General features: G+C 33.6%; 1 protein-coding gene across 40 annotated transcripts in view; it reads right to left on the minus strand.

Moving 5' to 3' along the window:
- LOC129397991 (protein eyes shut homolog) overlaps window positions 1-14,585 on the minus strand; it is a 565,331-nt gene that overhangs the window by 375,252 nt on the left and 175,494 nt on the right. For 12 of the 40 annotated variants that reach the window (XM_063605345.1, XM_063605369.1, XM_063605354.1 and 9 more), the window contains one exon: window positions 1,663-1,772. The exons of the other annotated variants lie outside the window; for them this stretch is intronic. The gene's annotated coding sequence lies outside the window, so the exon portion shown is untranslated. The remainder of the gene's footprint in view (window positions 1-1,662; window positions 1,773-14,585) is intronic. 40 annotated transcript variants of the gene reach the window in all.

Genomic DNA, 14,585 nt, shown 5'->3' on the forward strand with positions numbered 1-14,585 from the left:
AGCCAAATATTTACAGCCAACTGATCTTCGACAAAGCAAACAAAAACATAAAGTGGGGAAAGGACAAACTATTCTACAAATGATGCTGGGATAATTGGCAAGCCACATGTAGAAGAATGAAGCTGGATCCTCATCTCTCACCTTATATAAAAATCAACTCAAGATGCATCAAAGTCTTAAATGTAAGACCTGAAACCATAAAGATTCTAGAATATAACATCAGAAAAACCGTTGCAGACATTGGCTTTGCCAAAGAGTTCATGACTAAGAACCCAAAAGCAAATGCCACAAAAACAAAGATATTGTAAATAGATGGGAGTTAATTAACCAAAAAGCTTTTGCTCAACAAGATAAATAATTAGCAGAGTTAACAGACAACCCAGTAACTGGGGGTAAATTTTCACAATTTATATATCCAACAAAGGACTAATATGCAGAATCTACAAAGAACTCAAACAAATCAGTGAGAAACAAACAAACAAACAAACAAAATCTTAGCAAAATGTGGGCTAAGGACATGAAAAGACAATCCTCAAAAAAAGATATACAAATGGCCAGCAAACATATAGAAAAATGCGTAACATCACTAATTATCAGGAAAATACAAATCAAAACCACAATGTGCTACCATCTTACTGCTGCAAGAATGGCCAAAATAAAATAAAAAATAAAAAATAATAGATCTTGGCGTGGATGTGGTGAAAAGGAAACGCTTTTACACTGTTGGTGGGAATGTAAACTAATACAACCACTATGGAAAACAATGTGGAGATTCCTTAAAGAATTAAAAGTAGATCTACCATTTGATCACGCAATTCCATTACTAGGTATCTACCCAGAGGAAAATAAGTCATTATAACAAAAAGATACTTGCACGCACATGTTTATAGCAGCACAATCTGCAATTGCAAAAAATGGAATGAACCCAAATGTCCATCAATCAATGAGTGGATAAAGAAAATATGTGTGTGTGTGTGTGTGTGTGTGTGTGTATACCATGGAATACTACGCAGCCATAAAAAGGAATGAAATAATGGTATTTGCAGCAACCTGGATGGTATTGGAGACTATTATTCTAAGTGAAGTAACTCAGGAATGGAAAGCCAAACATCGTATGTTCTCATTCATATGTGGGAACAGAGCTATGAGGACACAAAGGCGTAAGAATGATACAATAGACTTTGGGGACTTGGGAGAAATGGTGGGAGGGTCGTGAGGAGTAAAAGAGTACACATTGGGTACATTGTACACTGCTTGGGTGATGGGTGCACCAAAATCTCAGAAATCACCATTAGAGTACTTATTCATATAACCAAACACCACCTGTTCCCCAAACACCCATTGAAATTAAAAAAAAAATCAATTTATAAAACAAACAGAGAAAAGGGAAGAAAAAAGAAAACAACCTTCATTCATATTTAACTGAAATTGGTGGCTGAACAACGCACTATTCCACCTAGGCTTTTACACATGTAAGAAAGAGAACAAAAGATTTTTTAAAAGTGTCCAGGCTTTGTGGCTCATGCCTGTAATCCCAGCACTTTGGGAGGCCGAGGAGAAGGTAGATCACGAGGTCAGGAGATAGACACCATCCTGGCTAACATGCTGATACCCCATCTCTACTAAAAATACAAAAAATTAGCTGGGCATGGTGGCACACACCTGTAGTCTCAGCTACTCGGGAGGCTGAGGCAGGAGAATCACTTGAACCTGGGAGGCCGGTGAGCCGAGATCGCGCCACTGCACTCCAGCCTGTGTGACAGAGCGAGACTCTGTCTCAAAAAAAAAAAAAAAAAAGGAAAAAAGAAAAACTTAAACAATAAAAATTGACATTACTTGCAAGACCCAACTATTTTCTATGATTTCCTTTATTCTAGCAAGAGTTTTGTATGTGTTTTGTTTTGTTTGTTTTGTGTTTAAGATTGGACGCCTTTTCAAAGACCTTAACCTATGTGTTTGTGCATAATGTGTATAGCATAGGTTCTTTTCTGAAAGTGTGTCCAATCTTAAAATACACACACACACATACACACATTCATGTGCATTTGTAATAACTGAAACTAAAAGAAGCTGATTACTAAGAATATAATGAACCTTATTGTTTACTCTTCATCAAACATATAATCATCAAATATCCATTTAAATTATAAATAAAAATAAGTGATTTCATAAGATAAGTTTGATGCCAGAAAACAGGATTGAACTGGTTTGATCCATGAAATGCTGATACATGCAAAATAGAACTCCATTTGTAATTTCTTTAAAGTAATACTCCATTCTTTTTTATTAGACCATTGATGAGTTCGCTCCTTTCTCTAGATCAGAACTATTTAGATTTTTTTTACAAATTCAGTATGAAGGAATTTGTTTTTTAATAGGTGTGAATAGCATCGATGTAATGATGTGTCATTGAGCCCCACATTTCTGTCACTAGAGTGGTAAAATGACACAGAGGATGAACCAAAAGTCACCTGTAGATGACAATGGGTGAAAGAAAACACACTTAATTTACATAGAAACATACAGAATGTCAAGAGTTAAAATTCATGAATAAAATTTCATTAAAAATGCATTCTAAAATATTAGTTAAATATACACTACTTAAGAATGATTTAAAACTAGCATTAAATGTATTAAAATGGATATATTTTGCAGGAAAAGGATGCCTGTGTTTTCAGTGTTTTATCTGAATTATTTAATGGTTTACATAACTTTCTGTGAATGAAGGGAAAGCAGTTTTTTATCTGAGTATTCTCAGGGTTATCTGAGCATTCTCATTGCCTACATAACTTATTCTGAATGAAGGCAGGCAAAATAGAGAGAAAAAACTGAGTATCTATACCATATAATACTTTAAATAGAAAACATTAGCCCTTTGTTACATATCTATAGGCTGAATAAGAACTCAAACACAGCTCTTCCAACTCAACACACAATGCTATCTTTGAGGTCTGAAGGTTATAAGGCTATACTCATAACAGATTCTCAGTCTCACAATTAAACTAAAATCTAGGCTTGAAGAGATTAACACTATTTAGCATGCCAGGCTGGGTTGTAACACAGTAGCCATATATTTATTTTATTTCATTTTGATTTTAGACCTGCAGTGTATTGCCAGACGCCAGGTGAGTTTGAAATATTGCAATGGTTATTTCAGAATACTTTGTGTGGCTTTACTGTCATTTATGTTAAAGGTAAACAGGATTCTCTGTTCGATCATTGACATCAAAGGCAAAGATGAATGATAAATTATTTTCCCTCTATTCTTGCATTTTGAGACAATTTTTGTTGAAGTTCAAATTTACAAGTGTTTCGGGAGGATGTTTTCTTCTGGGGAAACAACATTCACAGCAGTCCAGACTGAGGGTACACAGAGAGCAAAAACAGCTCTAGCTGCTGAGTGTCCTGCTTATACTCTCACATTTGCCCATCTACTAATCTCTATTACTGTTTTATCTTATTTTTACAGATCCTACATATCTAGGAGGTTCCTTTTAAAATGCAACTAAAATACCTAAATGGGAGTGTCACTGACTTCATTATCATTCATCAACGCCATAACAGGGATTATTTTATCACATTAGTTTGCTTCAGAGAGTTGAGCTGCAAGAAAATGGGACTGAATTCACTTATGTTTTGAAAATGAAAGTGCTGGATAACAAGGTAGCAGTTTCCAACAAATTTAAATATAAAAACCTTTATTAATATAATAAAATGTCTAATATCTATTAAATTATATAGTGGCAAAAGTCTTAGAGAACTCAGGGACGTGTTAATATTATCAATTACAAATTGTACTCGAGAAAGCTACTCCAAATGGGTGGAAATCAAAGAAGCTGATCATTTTCCAGGGAATGACCTTGCATGCTTTTACCTAAAGGAACTGTTTAAATTTTTAGATCAGAAAAATAAGTGAAAAAAAACCAGAAGAATGGTCTAAAATATATACATATATTTAATGTTACTGTCAGAAAATATAGGCTTGTAAGAGAGCTTGGATTTCAATTTTAGAAAGAAACTTCGGTTTCTTTGGAGACAATGTTTATATTAATTCAATAGTGTTTCTGTACATATATATCTGATATTGACTGCCATTGTCTCTTCTATAACTTTCTTTGAGTCCTAGGTTTATATTTAATCTTATGATATCTTCGTGTATATCTCCTATAAATATTTCAAACTTAAATTTTTAAAAGCATAAGACATCATTTCCCCTCTCCAGTTGGAAAACTCTTCCTTCTTTGTAAATGAATGAATAACACAGCAACCGCTAGAGGATGCAGGCTAGAATCTTGGAAGTCTTACTTTATTTCTTCTCTTATCTCATTATGTCCTTACTTTCATATTTACTTTTGAAACTATCCAGTTCTCTCTTTTTCTGTAAAAAATCCGGAGTCTCCTATTATCCAGTCAAAATTTCTGCTGTAGTTGTGTAACCAGTCTCTTTAATCCAACGTGTATTTTCAGTGCTATATTAGCAGTCATACTGAAAAAATAAACTAACCATTCTTATTTGGGATAATTTGTTATGCAGCAATAAATAACTAATACGCTAAATTGAGAACTCCTGGAAAGAGAGAAAAACATATAAAAGATCCTTTCTTTTACACTAAATCCCTAGGCTCCATCTCACTTTGATGGTATTAGACACAATAGAAACTCCATTTTTTTCTGATGTGTGTAGAATTAAAATAAATAAAAGCAAAACATCAATAATTAAAACAACTATAAAAATGTGTAGCTCAAACTAGAGGGAAGCTGGAATGGCTTGAGGAAGGAAAATGATAAATGAAATCAAAGAATTGATTGATGTGAAATAAAAGAAAAATGCTTTTTGCAAACAATACTGCTTACTAAAGGGTATACATCTTAGGAAATGAAATAATTTATTTTTTTGCTCACTGAACACTATGATGGAGTTATAGATGCAGAAGTAATTTTGTAGTTGACTTTGAAAATTGTTTTGAAAAGCAGAAGAAACGAGTTAGATGTTTATTGAGGCAATTGGAGGAAGAATTGTGCTGAAGTTAAGGAGGATAGGGAGGAGGAGACAGGAAGAGAAAGAAAACATCCCAGAGAAGTGTAATGGTGGTGGCATTGGATGGCTTGTTGGTGTCACTTTTTTAATATTTTGAAATTTTTTAATGTATGTTCAAATCACAGAAAGGACTGATTCCACTTCTGTGTAGTTAGTGTAAATATAGAGAGCACCTACTCAGTGAAAAGAAAATTAATAAGCTTAAATAATTTAGAAGAAGATGGAACTCTTAGCTAGAGGTCACTAAAAAAAGAACATCAGGAATGTAAAGACATACTAGGGAGAATATTGAACTTTCCCCTAAAATACAGTAAAATTTTGAGCTGATATTGTCTAGATCTTTAAGGCAGGAAGGGTGCAGATGAAATACCAGTTATCTAATATCAAGATGAGCTTAGTTTAATGAATCATGAGATTGTACTTATGTTAAATAACTACATTTTGAATCAGTGATAACTATCCAGGATATAAGAAATCATTTCAAGTATTTTCCATAACAGGACTGTGATGCAGAGGTTTGGTTACACAGATGATGGAGAAGCCAAATATCTCCCAGTAGGAAGTCACTACCAATACTAATTAGGAGGGATAAACGAAGAGGAGGTTCAACCTAAGCCAGAAGATAGTGTTAACAGGCAGAAGCTACAATCATGTGGACATGTCCTGAAAAAGTGGGAGCCACAAAGGATACACAGATTCTGGATACTACCTAATTCAGAGAGAAAGGGCGAGGGAGAGAGAAATACCCTGTGTTTTTTATTTCTTTAATTAATTTTTATCTGTGCCTACCTTTGTCCAAAACCACCCAGAAGCAGATGACAGGGTTTCCCAGAAAATACAAGATTATCATTCCTGTTACACAGAGCACAGCAAGAAAAGAACAAATAATTGGTCAAACACACCCAGGATGGGCATAGTTTATATGTAAGGGGGACCAAATTATCAAATAACTTGATAAAAAGAGTGAATCTAGAGATATAAAGTAACAATGAAGATAAAATTGCCACCAAACAAGTTTGCCTAGCACTAGCTTTGATATACACTGATTTCAGAGCCCCATTAGGATACTGGTGCCACTGAGACAATTAAATTTCAGAACCCATTTAATTTTATACAGGAACCCACTTCAGCTCAGATATCATATCATTGCCGTATTCACAACATTTAAACTGATTTGCGGGCAATCCAACTTTTAATTCTGACTCATGTAAGTCTTCTTGATTTACAGCAACACCATGTTGAACTGCACTGGTTTGTCATCTCTCCCATTCCAGGATCTGTTTATATTCAGCACTGTATCTCAAGGACAGGCAAATAGAGTCAGATTTTTGACATAGCCGAAGAGTGGTGACTTTAGAGAACCCTATTTCCTCTTATAAGAGCTTTTTAGGAAATAACCAGTTACTAGCAGCAGGTTTAATGCATTGGCAAAGTCCAAGTGTCCTCTACATCTCACATCCTTTGTGTCATCTATAAGGACATAGGAAGGCAACTTCCAGAAGCAAAAATATGTCTGTATCTTCTGCCCTCACTTTTTAGGTCAACACAGTCACCACAACCCGAGCTGCCATTTTCACTTCCTGCCATGGATATCTGACAGTCCTTCATACTGAAGAAAAGTTTCATTGATATAAAAAGTTATAGGATTATTAGAAGTATTTATACTTATTTTTGTTTTTAGCATGCCCACTAAATACTTCAGAGTTAGTCATAAATTGACAAGACAACCCCTCGGCTTTACTCCTTTCATTATTTATTAGTTCTCAAAACAATTTTCTCAAAGTGTGAAAGTTTCTTTTAAAAAAGGTAGCATGAAACTATTTCAGCCAGAAATAGCCTATGAATTCATAGTATATATGTCACTTTCCTTTGCCTTTCTGTAATAGTTACTCACAGACCTGAGCTTCTGTAATTGGCTTATTTTATTACTTGGAATAAATAAGATTGTATATAAGAAATCCTGTAGGAGAGGAAAACACAATTCTTGGGCGTGGATATTATTCTTTGACAACCCAAAGATTTTTCCAAATGGTTAATAAATGGACCATTATCTTATTTACTCTTGAGGAAACTTCTTTTCCAGCATCTGAGGTAATGACTTCCCAGTTTTTGACCTGCCACTGTAAGGTTTAAATTTGGTTTTCCTCAAAACTGATAAATATCAGAAATTACATCTAAAGTGTTAAAGATTCTGAGCTACATAGTACTGGGTGTCAAAAGGTTACAGAGACATCCCTATACCAGGTGAGAGTCCATTAAAAAGGTCACTCACTTCTATTCTCACAAGTATTGTTCACTGAATTGAGTCAAGAAACGCTCAATAAAAGGGAAAAAGAACTAAAATTGTTCCTGAGAATTACCTGACAAAAGTGAGATCACCGAAAGAAATGATTTAGGACCATACCACGGAGAGACACAAAGTGGTACCAGAGACCAGCTCATTAAGTTTACCATAAACAACTATGGTAATTTGTTTTTAAAAGATATTCTAAAACAGGTAAGTCAAAGTTTCACATATGGAAATATGTCCAAATTAAAATGTGCTTGTCTTCCTGAAGAGTCTGGGTCATTCATTAAAAAAAAAAAAGTGTTTGTCCAAGATTTTAGAGCAGGAATAAAATATCTTCATGAGAATTACTTTTCTATTCATAACAGGAATTTGTAGTAACTCAATGCATTTTTATAATTAAAATGTATTATTAATTTTGTGTAATACAAATGAAATCGGATTTAGAGATAAGTTTCTGGATGACATTGAAAACTCATTATTAGAAAAATTCCAAATAATTTATAGAGAATTCTCAATAATTTATTTAAATACTCTGCCATCAAGTAGATACAGCATAACTGCTCACCACTTAAGTATGAGATGCATATAGTGACTTCCTTCTAAAGAATATAGTATGAAAATGAGGGGAAAAATAACATCTGTACAATCAAGATACCTGGAAAATACTGCTTTAGTGAGTTAATCAAGGTTAACATCATTAATAAGTTGTTGTTTATAGTATATATAGTATATATACCAATTATAAATATATGTTGATAGTGTATCCCCTTGAAATGGTACAATGAAAATGGCACTTTACCTCTTTATTTTCCTTGAAATAGATAAACCATATCTAGCCATGAGAAAAACCCAGACTTAAGGATTTTTCATAAAATATCTCATCATGTTCCTCAACACTTTTAAAATAGGCCTACTTTGTTTTATTGTGCTTTGCTGATGCTGTGTGTTTTTTTATTTGTTTGTTTGTTTTTTAACAAATTGAAGGGTTGTGGTAACTGTGTCCAGCAAGATGTGACTGAATTGCTGCAATCTTATGATCAAACTTGGAGAGATGAGAGTTGCTTTTTATGGATGAGCAAATAACGTGGTTTCTTGAGATGTAATCTATTCCTGGCGAAGATGCTGTGAACAATGTTGAAATAACAGGGATTTAGCATATTACATAAAGTTAGTTGAGAAAGCAGTGGCAGGGTTTGAGAGGATTGACTCTAATTTTGAAAGAAGTACATTGGTGTCATTTTTCCAACACCATGTGCTCACTTCGTGTCTCTGCGTCACATTTTCGTAATTCTCACCATATTTCAGACTTTTTCATTATTATATCTGTTAAGGTGATTAGTGACCTTTGGTGTTACCATTGTAATTGTTTTGGGGCACCACAAACCATGCCCATATAAGATCACAAACCTAATCAACAAATGTATGTATTCTGACTGCTCCACCCACTGGCGATTCCCTCTTTCCTCCCTGTCTCCTCAGTCTCTCTATTCTTTGAGAAACAACAATATTGAAATTATGCCAATTAGAAACTCTACAATAGCCTTTAAATCTTCAAGTGAAAGGAAGAGTAGCACATCTCTCATTTAAAATCAAAAGCTAGAAATGATTATGCTTAGAGAGGAAGGCAGGCTGAAAGCTGAGATAGGTTGAAAGCCAGGCCTCTTGCACCAAACAGTTAACCAAGTTATGAATGCAAAGCGGAAGTTCGTGAGGGAAAGTGCTATTTCAGTGAACATATGAATGATAAAAACAGGCTTATGGCTGTGTGATCTGGATAGAAGATAAAACCAGCTAAAACATTTGCCCAAGCCAAAGTTTAATCTGCAGCAAGGTTCTAACTCTCTTCAATTCCGTGAAGACAGAGAGATGAGGAAGTTACAGAAGAAAAGTTTGAAAGTAACTGGGAAGTCATTACCTCAGATGCTGGAAAAGAAGTTTGAAACTAGCAGATGTTTGTTCATGAGGTTTACAGAAAGGAGTCATTCCTATAATATAAAACTGCAAAGTAGAGCAGCAAGTGCTAATGTAGAAGCTGCAGCAAGTTATTCAGAAGATCTAGCTAAGATAATTGATGAAGATGATTAAGATGAACAATGGATTTTCAATGGAAACAAAACAGTTTAATATGAGAAGAAGGTCCAAATAGGAATTTCATAGCTAGAGAACAGAAGTCAATGCCTGGTTTCACAGCTTCAAAGGACAGGCTGACTTTCTTGTTAGAGGCTAATGTAGCTGGTGATTTTAAAGTTGAAACTGAATCTCATTTACTATTTTGAACATTTTAGGCCCCTTAAGAATTATGTTCAATCTACTCTGCCTGTCCTCTAGAAATGGAGGAACAAAGCCTCAATGATAGCACATCTGTTTACAGCATGATTTACTGACTATGTTAAGCCCACTCTTGAGACATACTGCTCAGGAAAAGATTTGTTTCAAAATATTACTATTTATAGATAATGCACCTGGTCACTCAAGGGTTCTAACAGAGGTATACAATGGAGAAGCATGTTGCTTTCATGCCTGCTAACAAAATATCCTTCTGTAGCCCATGGATTGAGGAGTGATTTTTACTTTCAAATTTTATTGTTTAAGAAATAAATTTCATAAGGCTACAGATGCCGTAGATCGTGATTTCTCTGAGGGATCTTCCGGAAAAGATTCACCATTCTAAATTCCATTAAGAACATTAGTGTTTCATGGTAGGAAGTCAACATATCAACAATACTAGAAGTTTGGAAAAAGTTGATTCCAAGTCTCATAGATGACATTGAGGACCCAAGATTTGAATGGAGGGAGTAACTACAGATGTGGTAGAAATAGCAAGAGAACTAGAAGTGGGAGAGGAGCTGAAAGATGTGACTGAATTGCTGTAATCTCATGATCAAACTTGAAGAGATGAGAATTGCTTTTTATGGATGAGCAAATAACGTGGTTTCTTGAGATGTAATCTATTCCTGGTGAAGATGCTGTGAACAGCGTTGAAATAACAGGGATTTAGCATATTACATAAAGTTAGTTGAGAAAGCAGTGGCAGGGTTTGAGAGGATTGACTCTAATTTTGAAAGAAGTTCTACTGTGGGTAAAATGTTATCAAATAGCATTGCGTGCTACAGAAAAATCTTTCATGAAAGGAAGTTAATTGATGTATCAAACTTTATTGTTGTCTTATTTTAAGAAATTGTCAAAGATATCCCAACCTTCCTTCATCAGTCAGCAAAAGCCAATATTGAGGCAAGATCCTCCACCAGCACAAACATCATAACTTGCTGGAGAGTCAGATGATCACTGGAATTTTTTAGCAAGAAAGTATTTTTAATTTAAGATATGCACATTGTTTTTTAGGCATAATGTTATTGCACACTTAATAGATTACAGTATAGTGTAAGCATAAGCTTTATATGTGCTGGGAACCAAATAGCTTGTGGGATTTACTTTATTGAGGTTGCCTGGAACTGAACTCACAATATCTATGAGGTATGCCTGTATTATCAAAAGCAAGGAAAGTCTGAGAAACTGTCACAGTCTATATGAGCTCAAGGAGATAAGACCACCAAATGTAAAATAATGTCCTATATAGGACCCTATAACAGAAAAATGAAATGACATAAAAACTATAAAAATCTGAAAACTGTATGGACTTTTGTTAATCATAATGTATCAATATCAGTTCATTAGTTGCAACAGATGTATCACGGGGAAACTAGGTGTGAAATTTAAGAGAAGACTATTATTCCTGCAACTCTTCCATAAACTTAAAACTATTATAAAATGAAAAGTTTATTTTTTTAAAAACTTAGATTAGTAAAATATAGTTAAAATATTAATAAACTCCCTGAAAACTATGAATAATGATAACTATGACTAACATGATTGTATTTTGAGTGATCAATCTACTCAGATATTCAGTATATTTCAAATTTAATGTTTGCTTAATGGAAACATACTTAAAAGTAAAACATTGCCCAGAAGTAAATGAGTAAAGTTAAATTTTAAATTATGATACACATGTAACATATATGGAATTGAACTGCAGCCTTTCCTAACTTAATATGGAGCATCTCCACCTCCCTACTTGCCAATTCCAACACTAACCCAACTCTAAGCACACTGGCAAATCATATTGTGTTTACAGATATTGTCTTGGGATGGGGATAAAGGAAAGAATACATTGTATCTCATATAGAAAGCATTATAAAAATGAACTTTAAACATTTTTTTTCTTTTTTTTAATGAAAGGTCTGGAAGGTTTGTTTAGCTTTATTCTCACACTCTCCAGAATCTTTTTCTTTTTCTCTTTTTGAAGACCACATGGGTGCAGCTTTATTTCACTCTTAGTTTATCTAGATCCTATTGTTTTTGTAGTCAATTTAAATCTCTCTTGATTTATTTAATTTATAGCCTTACATATCAATATCCTGGAACAACTTGAAAATGTTCCTTTAGATTTTTATTTTTAAGAAGGAAAAATAAAAGTATTGCAGATAACTTTTTAAACTTCCTTTATTATTTGCTCTGTCACAAACAACATATATTATATTCAGTATTTTTTTCCAGGATTAACAAAAGGAAACTTTGTTTTCAACAATTTTTATTGTGCAGGAGTACTATCTGGCAATACAAGTTTATTTGAAACAGAACTGCATGACACTCACATATTAAGCACTTTATGAAGGAAAACCGTAAGAAAATATCCTAGAAAGTAAAATGTTGGAATATAAAATAAGGAATCCTGTGCTAAATCTCTGCCTTTGGTGATTTCAATGATTGAGACCAAACTCAGATTTCCATCAAGATTCATAAAACTTATCATGCCATTGTTGAATTCACTACTGGAGTACATATACTGTTCCTGATCAATTTTTAGAAACAGCTGAGCTGATAAAAGTTAAAAGAATCACAAGGAGAACTGGAAATACTGTGTTATGGGAGATACTAAATATCCTTAGATTCATATACTATGAAAAAATGTTTTGCTGTCTTCTTAGCTGCTATGCTTTCTATTTCTTTTTTTTTTTTTGAGACACAAACATTAGAATTTTCAAACAAATTTACTAATTTTATGAACTTACTATTTTATTTATTTATTATTCTAAGTACAGTATTCCATTACTATACAATGAAGAGTATATTTTCTTTCATTTTTAGGTGGTTAATAAAATAATGCACACAAGGTTATGGCTAATCAAATTATTGTAGTCAAGAAGTCAGAATTGCAGATAACAGCTCTTGGAAGTCCACCCCTAAGTATGGAGGGTGTTCATGAGTTTAGAGAAATTTTTGTGAACTGACTAGTCACATAAACTGGTTTCTACTATAGTTGGGGACAGGACTGGCTGTATAAATGACAGGGTATAGTGCAAAATGAAGATAAGGAGCTGCTTATTAAAAATTTATTCAGAATTTTAAAATGGTGTCAAAAGATCATGAAACCAACAGCAAGAACCTTCTAAGCATTGAGTCCTGTGCAAATGTAAAAAATCATGAAGCTGGTCCTGCATAGGGGTAGTGAGAATTAGGGAATAAATACTATTTTCCTTTTGGTAACTTAGTGATCCCCTGTTTTAAGTATGAATCCATAATCTTAAACTATTTTCTCTTCTTTGGTATACCATTGCATGTACTATCTCTCCTTTTAAGCTTTTCTGCTTTTCTCTTGTATTTATTTAATTGATAAACCTTCAAATACATGAAATATGATGAGGGGACAGTTCCTCATGTAGCACTTAGTCATAGGTGAGGAGTGGAAAAGCGCTTCATGGCTCTTTATTTTAATGTTTAATTTATATAACTATATGCCTTTTTGAAACCTGTAAGGACAAACAACTGAACATCTAAAGACAGATATCCATATGTACTGTAATTTCCTGAATTCTACATTTTTAGGAAAAAAGATGTTCTTCTGTGGTAAGGGAAATATATGTATACTCACACAAACACACTCACACACAATTATATATTTTTAGTACCCTATTATGTTTGAATATAACATGAAATAACAGACGTATGCAATGTTTACAGAAAATTGATATATTAACTTTCTGATACTGTGATCACCTTAATTTCTTGATAATTCATTTTATTTGCATGTGAAGCTTTGTAAACTTATATTTTGAAATTGAAAGAGTCAATTAGAAAGCACCTCAGGACTCATAGTGTCCTTCTTTTATTGCTTTGTAACACACTGCTCTTATGTAATTGCTTTAATACTCTACTATGTAGCACTAGTATGACAATGATTATTATGATAATGATGATAATAAAAGCGATATTTAATAATATAAATTGTGCCTTGAAATAAGCTGTAAGTACAGTCTACAGAGCTTAAATGCTAAATTCTCAAAATAACTCGGTCTATAAGTGGTAGTCTTTTATTTGTTTTTCTGCAGCTCCTAAACACTTTCCAAAATGTATTCAGAAAGTGATTATAATGGAAAGATGGTCTTCCTTACCAAAGGAATGTTTAGATCCTTTCTGAGACCTAGGGACTATATCTCACCTCCAGAGAACCATACTTAGGTTTATATAACCACCATATATGAGACGGTAAAATATTAATTACAACAATAAGCATCTTTTGAGAACTTTTTCCAGGCTATATCAGAAGCAAAAAAGGTTTTGTTTGGTGTTTGTTTTTGCTTTGTTCTATGCCCCTTCCATGTAGTGACCATTATTATACGTATCTTGAGGGAACTGAGGCTTAAAAAGATTATATAAATTTAAACAGAGTAAATTTGCACAAGGTTATGCTACAATGTTAAAATACTTTCACAGAACTTTACAACTTACAAAGTATTTTCCTACTTAGCTCAATAATAAACACATAAACAAAGTCACTTAGGCTCCAATAATAATACAATTTTGAATGAATGAGATATTCTTGCCTTACACTTCCGTGGAAGAGAAAGGAATTGCATTATACACTATTTTCATGATTTAGTTACAGACATATTGCTATGTGAACAGAAAGGAGGATAAGGCAAATTCTACCTGGAACTTTCGGATGATTTCATGAGTGGTCATTTGTACCACTTCTTCCAAGCAGTTTTAGAATTATATGAGCAAATGTATGAAGATGGTAAAAATCTGTGCCTGCACAAGGAACAATACACAGTCTGGTTTGGTTAGAGAATAGAACACAAAATGGCAGCTATTCTTGGAAAATGCATATTAGGCTGATCTATAAAACTTTGAATTCCTACTTATATGTACAGGATCTTTCTGTGTCAGTTTTGAATGGAGGCATAATGAAAGGATGGA

The sequence above is a fragment of the Pan paniscus genome, chromosome 5 (assembly GCF_029289425.2).
Source record: "Pan paniscus chromosome 5, NHGRI_mPanPan1-v2.0_pri, whole genome shotgun sequence".
Taxonomy (NCBI): Eukaryota; Metazoa; Chordata; class Mammalia; order Primates; family Hominidae; genus Pan; species Pan paniscus.